The sequence below is a fragment of the Salvelinus alpinus genome, chromosome 3 (genome assembly GCF_045679555.1).
Source record: "Salvelinus alpinus chromosome 3, SLU_Salpinus.1, whole genome shotgun sequence".
Taxonomy (NCBI): Eukaryota; Metazoa; Chordata; class Actinopteri; order Salmoniformes; family Salmonidae; genus Salvelinus; species Salvelinus alpinus.
In genome coordinates, this window is record NC_092088.1 from 32,841,605 (window position 1) to 32,852,597 (window position 10,993).

The 10,993-nt window shown below is 45.8% G+C and overlaps 1 long non-coding RNA gene across 1 annotated transcript; it reads right to left on the reverse strand.

Annotated features, from left to right (window-relative positions):
• Positions 1–349: 349 nt before the first annotated feature.
• LOC139569720 (uncharacterized) lies at positions 350–10,321 on the reverse strand. Its single transcript, XR_011673937.1, has 3 exons — positions 10,162–10,321; positions 3,829–3,992; positions 350–590 (listed from the first exon to the last, which is right to left on the reverse strand). It is a non-coding gene; the product is annotated as an uncharacterized lncRNA (long non-coding RNA).
• Between the last annotated feature and the right edge of the window lie 672 nt (positions 10,322–10,993).

Consider the following 10,993-nt stretch of genomic DNA (forward strand, 5'->3'; position numbering starts at 1 on the left):
CATGCATATATCTATATCTTACCAAATGTAGCTTTTTTTCTGTCAGGAAATAGACATTTCCCTTAAGGGGGCATTTCCTCCAAGTTACCCCAATTTGTCATAGTAACAAAAAAAGATTCTGCTAATGTCTCCAGTCATAATATGTGTAGAAGAATTGCATGAAATATGTTTATAAAAAGGCCACATTTTTCCCATGTTAAGAAAGAAATCTAATTTAGCATATAGCTAAGCTATGCTATACGTGCTCAGCCATGCATTGAATGGTCATTTTTGCAAACAGTGATTGAGTTATTGTTACGCGGAGTGGAACAAGGGAACCCAAGAGCAGACTTAGACGAGGAGACTGGGATGAAGTAACCAAAGGTATTTATTGAAACACAGGGGGAAGATGGAGTGCAGGTCAGGGGAAGCTCGGGGCGGGTTGCTGGAAACCAGGTGCGGAGGCTGAGGCTGGAGCGAGAAAGGTTGAGACAGGGTAAGCAGGTCCGGAGTGGAATCCAAGGGAGTAGTAGAGTTGGGAATCCAGGATAGAGTAGCAGGATGACAAGACGTGGGACTGGAGACAGGGACCAGAGTCAGAGCGAGCAGAACTGTAGCGGAGAGGAAAACAGTGTCAGGCAAGGAAAACAGGCACAGCAGGATCTGAATAGTAACTAACGGCTAGAAAAGTAGACTGACTGAGCAGAGATTAAGATCTGGCAGCGTGGAAGTGGCAGGGCTGAGTATTTGTAGAGGTCTTGATTATGGAACAGGTTGCAGCTGGCGGGGTTCTGCGCACACACACACACACACACACACACACACACACACACACACACACACACACACACACACACACACACACACACACACACACAGAGTACTGGGGAAGTGGTGGCAGGTCAAGGAGACACAGGATGAGCAGTAGAGGGCGTTGCAGGAGCAGATGTGACAGTACCCCCCCCCCCCCTTCCAGACCAGGCTTATCTGGGTGTGAGGTATAGAAATCCCGTAAAAGGGAGGGGTCCAGAATGTGACAGCGGGGCACCCAGCAGCGCTCCTCAGGCCTGTATCCCTCCCAGTCCACCAGGTACAGCCAGCCAAGACGGCGTACGTCCAGAAGCCGCCGGACGTTATAGGCAGCATGGTCATCGATGAGCTGAGGGGGTGGAGGAGCTGCTGCAGTAGGAGACAGGGGACTGGAGTAGACAGGTTTAATCAGGGATACATGGAAGGTAGGATGGATCCTGAGAGAAGCTGGGAGTTTCAGGCACACCGCAGAGGGGTTAATGACATGGTCAATTTCAAAGGGACCAATGAATCGGGGTGGGAAGTTTCTTCGATGCCATCTCCAATGGCAGGTCCTTCAATGAGAGCTATACCTTTTGACCCGGGGTGTAGACTGGAGCTGAGGCCTGGCGATGGATGGCTTGGGACTGGGGCCTGTCGGAGGAACGAAGAAGGGCAGCCCTGGCCTTCCTCCAGGTATGGTGACAACGGCGCAGATGGTCCTGGACAGAGGGAACCGCAACCTCCCTTTTGGGCGGGTAACAAGGGGGGTTGGTAACCCAGAGCTCACTCGAAGGGTGACATATCTGACGAGGCGTTAGTGAGGGTGTTGTGGGCATATTCAACCGATGGTAGCTGAGCACTCCAGGAGGAAGGGTTAGCAGAAGTCACGTAGCGTAGGGCAGTCTCCATCTCTTGGTTGGCCCGTTCGGTTTGGCTGTTGTTCTGGGGGTGATATCCAGAAGAAAAACTAACATTGATACCAAGAGCTGAACAGAAGGATCTCCATACCTGGGAGTAAAACTGGGGTCTTCTGTCAAAAACAATGTAGACGAAACACATGGGATACTAAACAGGTGCGCAGTCTCCCTGGAGGATGGGAGATTGGAGAGGGGAATGAAGTGAGCCATTTTGTAAAAACGTGTCAATGGTGAGGATGACGGAGTTAACGTTTGATGGGGGAAGGCCAGTGACGAAGTCCAGAGTTGTGTGTGACCAGGGGCGACTGGGTATGGGAAGAGGGTGGAGCAGACCAGAAGTGGGTTTAGTAGAGGTTTTGTTCTGGGCACAAACCAAACAGGTTCCCGGACATCTCTCTCCATGGTGGGCCACCAAAAGCGCTGATGCAGGAAGGCAAGGGTCCGGTTCATATCAGGGTGACAGGTGAGGTGGGTAGAATGGCTCCACTGAAGAACATCAGTGCGAACACAATCTGGAACAAACAGAGCATTACTAGGACCGTTACCCGGGTCAGGCTGGTTCTGCTGAGCCTGGCGGATACTGGACTCGATCTCCCAGGTGACGGCGGCAAAGATGCAGGTGGATGGCACAATGGCTTCTGGCTCGGTACCCGTGTTGTCGGAGGTGAACTGTCGAGAGAGGGCATCAGGCTTGGTATTCTTCGAACAGGGGCGATAAGTGAGTGTGAAATTGAATCTACCGAAGAACAAGGCCCACCTGGCTTGCCGGGAGTTCAGACGTTTGGCGGTCTGGATGTAGGACAGGTTTTTATGGTCAGTCCACACGATGAACGGGGTTACAGAGCCCTCCAGCCAGTGATACCATTCCTCCAGAGCCAGCTTAACTGCCAGGAGTTCCCGGTTTCTGATGTCAAAATTCCTCTCAGCAGGTGAGTGCTTACGGGAAAAGAAAGCACATGGGTGGGCCTTCTGATCAGAGGGGAAATGTTGAGACAGAACAGCACCTACCCCGGTGTCAGAGGCGTCCACCTCCACGATGAACTGGAGTTCTGGGTTGGGCTGAGTAAGGACCGGAGCGGAGGTGAAGCGACGCTTGAGTTCCAGGAATGCTGCCTCTGCCTCAGGAGTCCAGTGGAATGGAGGTGGAGGTGAGAGTAGTGAGAGGTGCTTCCAGACGACTGTAGTTGCGGATGAAACGTCTGTAAAAATTAGCAAACTCCAGGAAACGCTGTAGCTGCTTCAGGTTGGAGGGCGCAGGCCACGCTGTGACTGCCATGACCTTGGAGGGGGCCAAACGCAACTGTCCCTGTGCAATAATATAACCCAGGAAAGACACTTTGGCAGTATGGAACTCACATTTTTCAGCTTTAATAAAAAGCTTATTCTCCAACATCCGTTGAAGAACGTGTTGCTGGTGAGCCTCAGGGTCCTTGGGAAAAAATCAGGATGTCATCTAAATAGACAAAAATGAAGCGTCCAATCACATCCCTCAGCACGTCATTGACTAGGTTCTGGAAAACAGCAGGGACGTTAGGAAGACCAAAAGGCATGTCCAAATACTCAGTGACCAAGTGGTGTGTTGAACGCAGACTTCCACTCGTTCTCCTCTCTTATGCGGACAAGGTGGTAGGCATTCCGTAGGTCGAGTTTGGTAAACACCATGGCACCATGGAGGGGGGAAAAAGCAGAGCTGATGAGTGGCAAGGGGTACTTGTTCTTAACAGTGATATTATTCAGCCCACAGAAGTCTATGCACGGCCTCAGTGACCCATCCTTCTTCACAAAGAAAAACCCAGCACCCACCAGGGAGGAAGATGGCCTGGATGTACCTCTCCATAGCCTCTTGCTTGGGACGAGAGAGGTTAAACAACCAGCTACTGGGGAGAGGAGCTCCAGGCTAGATGTCGATGGCGGAGTCGTATTGCCAATGAGGCGGCAGCGACAGGGCGTCGTGCCTGCTGAACACAGGAGCTAGATTGTGATACTCGCGAGGGACTGATGACCGGTCCGGAGGTTCTGGAATGAACTGGGGCACAGATAAGGAAGTGGGAAGGGCAGAATGGAACTGGGGCACAGATAAGGAAGTGGGAAGGGCAGAATGTAAACAATTAGAGTGACAAAATGAACCCTAAGTGGTTACCTTTCCGGCGGTCCAGTCAATCTGTGGGTTGTGTAGCTTTAACCATGGATGGCCAGGAACCAGGGGAGTGTAAGGACAGTTGATTATGTGGAAACTTTTCCCTGGTGATTTCCAAAGAGACCCAGGATGACAGGAACGGTTCTCTCACAGACACGGGCGAGGAGCTGTCCATTGAGAGCGTTGGCGTCGAGTGGTGAATCGAGTGGGATGAGCAGTAGAGGGCGTTGCAGGAGCAGATGTGACAGTTATATTATTAGCCTAAATTATGACTATCCCATCTACTCATCACAGTATGAATAGTAGGCAATCTGACAGAAATCTGCAAATGTGATGATGCATGGAATGCAATATTATAAAGGTACATTTTTATGGTGAAAATTAGCTTCCCCAAACTTGAAACTCACGAGCTGCCTATGTAGACATTCCTTTGTCCCATGCCCTCCTGCACACTTCTCACATCTCAGAATCTCCCTCCTACACACTGCTGCTGCTACATCACCATGAACTTGACATCTAAAACACCTTAGTTCGTTTGGCACCAAAGCTCTCACGGGATAATGGACATATCCTAGCATGACTTTGTCAGGTAAAGACTCTGCTTCAAAACTCAAAAAGGACAAGACAGTGTCTTCTCAGTTTCACCATGCTCAGTTTCAGTGTCGCACCAAACTGCAGGCGTCACTGACACAGAGAAACTTAATTTCAGTTGCTCCACCTCAAAACTTAACACTACCCCAGTAGTCACTCGTTTCAAAGGCACCATGCTCCGGAGACGAAAGTAACAATTCTTGTGACGGGAGGTGCCTCCTCCCTCTGGGCAGAAGAAACACAGAAAATTATCACAAGCCCACTTGGAGCTACCTTCAGTGATTTAACAGTAGCCAATTTATTTTCTACCCAGCCTTAAACTACATATGGGTCAGCCAAAAGGCTTAGCTTGCTTCTTGTTGCTTCCTCTCAATGTGAAGAAGAACAGCACGCACAGGCAGTAACAACACTCTGAATGTCTCCCTCTAGTGGTAAAACAACATTTTGACGCTACAGCTAAAAATATGACTTTTGTTCTCCATGATTTTAAAAACAGCGGGAGAACTTGTGTTATCAACCTAAACATTTAATTGACTGAAACCGTATATCTATGCATTCAAAAGAAATTTGAAGGTGCATGCTCCACATCTCAAATAGAGTGTGAGCCATACAGCAATTGGAATACCAAATTATTTTATAAGTACAGCAAGGCAAATGCATCCTTCAAAAAACGCATGTCAGTCATACTGTGACATTCTCCGTAGGTATAAATCGGGATTCGGGACCAATATGTAACTTTATGAAATCACATAAAATTTTAGTGGCTGGCCAGAGTACCCCATACCTCACTTGCGATGGCCATGTGGCGTGAGGTAACGTTCTCTGGGAGAGGAATGAGGGTCAGCACATCCTCAAGGGATACCAAAGGAAATTGTCCCTCTACAGCCAGAAAAAAACGGTTTACCCCCACTCTATGCATACATTTCACCTGGCAGTGGGTCTTATTCACCTCTTGGATGATCCCTGAGTAAATGGTGTGGTCGTACACCAGGGCACACCATTTCCCCACAACCTCTGTACTGTGCCACTGCACTTCTTCTGGTGTGCTGTGTATGGGGTCTTCTGTGAGGTCATCTGTGGGATTAAAGCTGGAGCACTTTGTTTTTTGACAATCACACTTCAGATTCCCTGTTGCAGAATACATGCAGCTGACGTCGCGGTAGAGAATTTTCCCAGGTGAAAGTGACCACCTGGTGGAGCCTCATTGTGGACGGTACGGCTGGAAGGTCAGCTAGCATTTTTCTCACTGTATCCTCCACAGTTTGCTCCTGAATGTAAAACAATTTCACCTTCGATTGTCCATCACTCAGAGTTTGGTACAGGGACAATGCTGTGGGGATATCAACTCCTTGGCTGACAAGCCTGTCAGCCCTCCTCTTCAATGTGCCACCCACACCATCTGGGGCACCTTTGCCATCACTGGCTTCGAAGTAGTTCAAGGTTCCTCTTGTAAACCCCTTCTTGAAAATTTCAGGACAAAATAGGTACAAATGTTATAGAGATGGCGCCTGAACTTCTGGACCAAAATGTTAAAAGTTTCCACCAGCTCTTCTTGGAGACATTCAAATGATTTTTTCAAAATGATCTTTGAGGCTGCTCCAGGATCATTTTTGTGCTCTTTGTCCACAGGGGCCCACTGAAGGTAGGAGACGCGATCGGTGGCTCTGTAGCGGCTTTTGAGTGTATAGGTATTATTGCTGCATTGCTCACATTCCCCATACATACATTGTTTACTTGTGGTGTCACACATGGTGGCACGTGTCAGGCTCTCCAAATTGGATGTGTCGATGATGTGGTGACGCTTTTTGGCAATAAACCCAGTAGGGGCGAAGTGTGCAGAAGAGTGTGTATGATAGATGGAGGTTGGTATGCTCATCCAGGAACTTCAAATGGGGGTTCTTCATTGAATCCACCAGTAATCTTTTCTGCATTTTCTTTTGTCACCGTTTGCTTTTTTCCAGTTGTGATCCTGCTGACATCGTCATGTAAAAATAAGAATCTCACCATTGAACTCAGCGTGGCGGTAATCCCCTCGTGTTTCTTCCACTGGTATCTTTTTCCTGGCATTACTCCTCTTTTTTTTCGCTGGGCACGCTGCTCTCTAACACTGCTGTCTTTTTGCCTTTTCTTCTTCCCTGTTTCTACGTCTTTCCTCCACTTCTCTAAGTACTGCTGTCTCTGTTCATCAGCATCATCCCTGGTACGGTAGCTGCTTTTCAGCAGTGCTTAATGGTGTGCCAGAACTCTGTTGAATTGTGTGGCAAATCGCAGTTCTAGTGTTCATTTTACTATAGATAATAGATTGTCCCTTCTGAGTGAACTGAAGGAGATACAACCATGTTACTGTAGTAAAACACTGTTACTTGAATTATAGTAACAGGGTTTCAAGTAACAGGGTTGTAAATCAATGCTAATGTTAGCTTTTTCTCTGGAATAGATGCTAGCTGTGGAATGTAGCGTTACTGTCAAGGTCAAGGACAAAATTAGTTATATAAATAAAAACAGAAGACTTTGAAATGAGAGAGGTTGTCAAGTGGCAAGATAGGAAATGAAGGTGATTAAAAAGACTTCCAATGAGATCAATCACAAAATGTTCCTTCTGTTTGGTTATACTCATGAAAGATACTTACATTTTGAGAAAACATATTACATTGGATTTATTCTTTCATTATTTTGTTTATGTGTTACTCTGTGTTGTTGTTTTTGTCGCACTGCTTTGCTTAATCTTGGCCAGATCGCAGTTGTAAATGAGAACTTGTTCTCAACTGGCCTACCTGGTTAAATAAAGGTGAAATAAAACATTTTGGTAAAAATGAAATTAACAAATTGTTGAAACGACTTGCATAAAATACATTTTTGGGGTATTTTGACACTTTATTGAGACAATTATGAAACGACAGAGGGGACACAGATAGATGGGAGAAACAGATTGAAGGGTTGGAGTGGGGAATTTAACCCCTCGCTTGGTGGGGAGCCCCGTCCTTGGTAAATCCCTTTGGGCCGGTGGCTTCTCCAGGCCGGCATCTCGATGCGGGTGGGGGCGAGTGCACCCACTGACTGGAACACCCACTGATGGAAGCGGCCATTCTTATTTAATTGTTGTTGTTTTAATAAAATACATAATAATAATACAAATAAGTATATGTTGGTTGTATTTTTTTGTCAATTTCAATTCACCCCAGAACAATTTCTTACGGGGTGGCTATCACGGTCATTTGTAGAATTAGGCACAGGACGTACCTGACTGGGGACACGCACTTCAGGGAGAATGCGAGGAGCAGGCACAGGACGTACATGACTGGGAAGGCGCACTTGAGGGAAAGTGCGAGGAGCAGGCACAGGACGTACCTGACTGGGACGGCGCACTTGAGGGAGAGTGCGAGGAGCAGGCACAGGACATACCTGACTGGGAAGGCACACTGGAGACCTGGTGCGTAGAGCTGTCACAGATGGTGCCGGAACGATGACACACTCCGCACGGTGAGTGTGGGGAGCTAGCACAGGACGTACTGGGATGTGGAGGCGCGCTGGAGACCTGGTGCGTAGAACCGGCCCACATGGTACCGGACAAATGACACGCTCCTCAGGACGAGTATAGGGAGCTGGCACAGGTGGCATCGGATGGCTAACACGCTCCTCAGAGCGAATGCCATGCATACTACGCCAAACCAATAGCTCTCTCGCTTCACTCTCCTCCAATTTGTCCAACAATTCCTCTAAGGTCTCTAACTCTCCCCTCCGTTCACTCTCCTACAATTTGTCCAATAACTCCTCAACTTCGCCGACCACCCCTTGTGCCCCCCAACATTTTTGGGGGGAGGCTGCTTCTTGTGCTTGCGTTGTGGCCGCAAACCCCGGCGTTGTCGCTGTCCTTCCTTCACCGCTTGCGTCTGCTTCCATGGAAGGCTTTCGTCTCCTGCCATTATCTCCTCCCAAGTCCAGGATGTCTTTACCTCCTGGATATCCTCCCAGGCCCAGGATACCTTCTCCTCCTGTGCACGCTGCTTAGTCCGTGTGTGGTGGGATCTTCTGTCACGGTCGTTTGTAGAATTAACGGACCAAGGCACAGCGTGCATAGAGTTCCACATGTTTAATTAAAGAAACTCACCAAAACAATACAGAACAAAAACGAAACGTGAAGTCAAATGCATTGCACACTGGCAACTACACACAAACAAACAAGATCCCACAAAAACCCAGTGGAAAAGGCTGCCTAAATATGATCCCCAATCAGAGACAACGATAAACAGCTGCCTCTGATTGGGAACCATACCAGGCTAACATAGACAAATAATAACCTAGATAACCCACCCTATTCACACCCCGACCTAACCAACATAGAGCATAAAAGGATCTCTATGGTCAGGGTGTGACAGTGGCAGTGTGGTTGAGTGGGTCAAATTTCAACGAAATGTACCATCTTACTACCCCTCCTAATCTGTCTAAATAAAGCATAGAGAAAAAAATATTCTCCATATGACCTTATCATCAATCAATATTTAGGCTATAAACCATTTGCATTTCTAAACCATTGATTGTGTGAGAAAAAACGTTTTTGTGTTTTGATCCCTTTTTTATGCACTGAAACCCCAAAAAGTGTTTTCACAACACTCTCAAAAACACCAATATTCAGGTTGAAGAACCACTTTTGTGTGTTTCAGAGTACTTCATTTCTGTTTTAAAAAACATTCTTTGTAGTAAAACAATTACATTGGGTTACATTCAATCGCCATCCAAACACCAGATCTCAGCTTAAGTGCACTACTTTTCATGGTTTCATTTCACAATCATGGTGTTCTGAGACTTTCTATTTTTACAGTGTAGGGTAAATGAGCTCAAATTAAATAGACAGAGAACAGAACTACCGTAACGTTACTTTTGTACCTGCCGGTGAGGTGGGAATAATACAGCCTTGGATGAAAGTAACAGCTGGCAAGAAATCACAATATCTGTCTTATTTCCATGTTTCTGGTTTGTAATGCTTGTTACTTTCAACGAATGTACCATCAGCCATCATTTCATGTTCGTGTCGATTTGAATAATTCATGCTGTAGGTTCTAATTGTAAATGTACTATGTGTCAACATCACGCAAACACAACATTTTGCCTTACAATATTCATCGGACTAAAATGGATCACATAACCATATTTTTCTAATTTCATTTCAATTGGCATTTAGTCAGATGTTTTTCACAATTTTCAATTACTATTCATGCTTAGATCTACCAATCAGGTAAACTCTAGCTGTCCTTGTCATGCACACTCCTCGTGTCTTGATAGAATAAACATTTTTATTCTCTTCACGAACGGCAAACTCATCATGCTTATCACATTTCCATGGCTTGACACAAGGTAATTTACCCCCAGATTCATAAAGATATATATTTTTAACCACTAACCTGTCAATAAAACCTTATGTGACAACCTGATCCATCAAGTCAGTTGATTAAGGCATAATTCTAATGATGTCATATATAATTTTCAGACATTTTCACATATTTTGCTAATATTATAAAAGCAATATGAATTAGAGGACACAATGGCCTGTGCTTAAAGTTACTTTCGTTCCACCCGTCTTTCCTGTAACTTCTCCCAGGCTAACACCCAAGACTAGCTAGCATAATACTTGAAACCTATGCTGTCATTTAGACACTAGATGGGTTAAGAAAATTACATATATTTGGAACCACACCTAAACACAACTCTACAACCAAAAAACACCTCTGGGTCCGTTTTTTTACTTACGTCGCTCAAAAGCACTTTTTGTTGATAACTCGCGAAACATGGTCAGATTGGGCCGTTTTTTTCCGCAGTGAGCTCGTCCTCTGCAAAGGAACATGCTGACTTCGCTGTGCCATTCTAGCTTTTGTCTTATCTGAGAAAATGGCCGTGTTACTTTCGTCCCGGCTCTCCCCTACTGTAGAGTATTTTTTATAGGGGTTAAATCAGCTTTAATATTGCAGATAAATTGTAGGTTCTATCAATTTAATTGTTTACATCATTTCAAATCACCCTTACTAAAAATAAAAATGCATCTCTATACTTTTTTCTCCTAAATGGACTAAATGGACAAATAATACTTCTACTGCTAGGTACAGTTAAATAATTAGAGATTCTGTATATTCCTAATTTCCTCTTTCTTCAAGTACTGGATTTTTTATCCCATAGCAACCAATTCACCATTCATTCTGATTTTAATTCCAACCCTCCGACTGTTAAGCGTGTGTACTGGAGGCGAAGTCAGGTGCAGGATAGCAGAGTGTAGTGAACAGACGCACTTTTTATTCTGGTCCAACGAAAGCACAAAGTACATAAATGTGCCCAAACACGGAACAATAGACAAAAAGTATGGCGCGTAACAATACCCACATAACATAAATACAATTTCACACAAAGACATGGAGGGGAACAGAGGACTGAATACATGCAGTGTGATTAGGGAATAAAAACCAAGTGTGTATGGAACAAGGCAAAACAAATGGAAATATGAAAAATGGAGCGGCGATGGCTAGAAAGCCGGTGACGTTTATCGCCAAACGCTGCACGAACAAGGAGAGGAGCCGGCGGAAGTCATGAC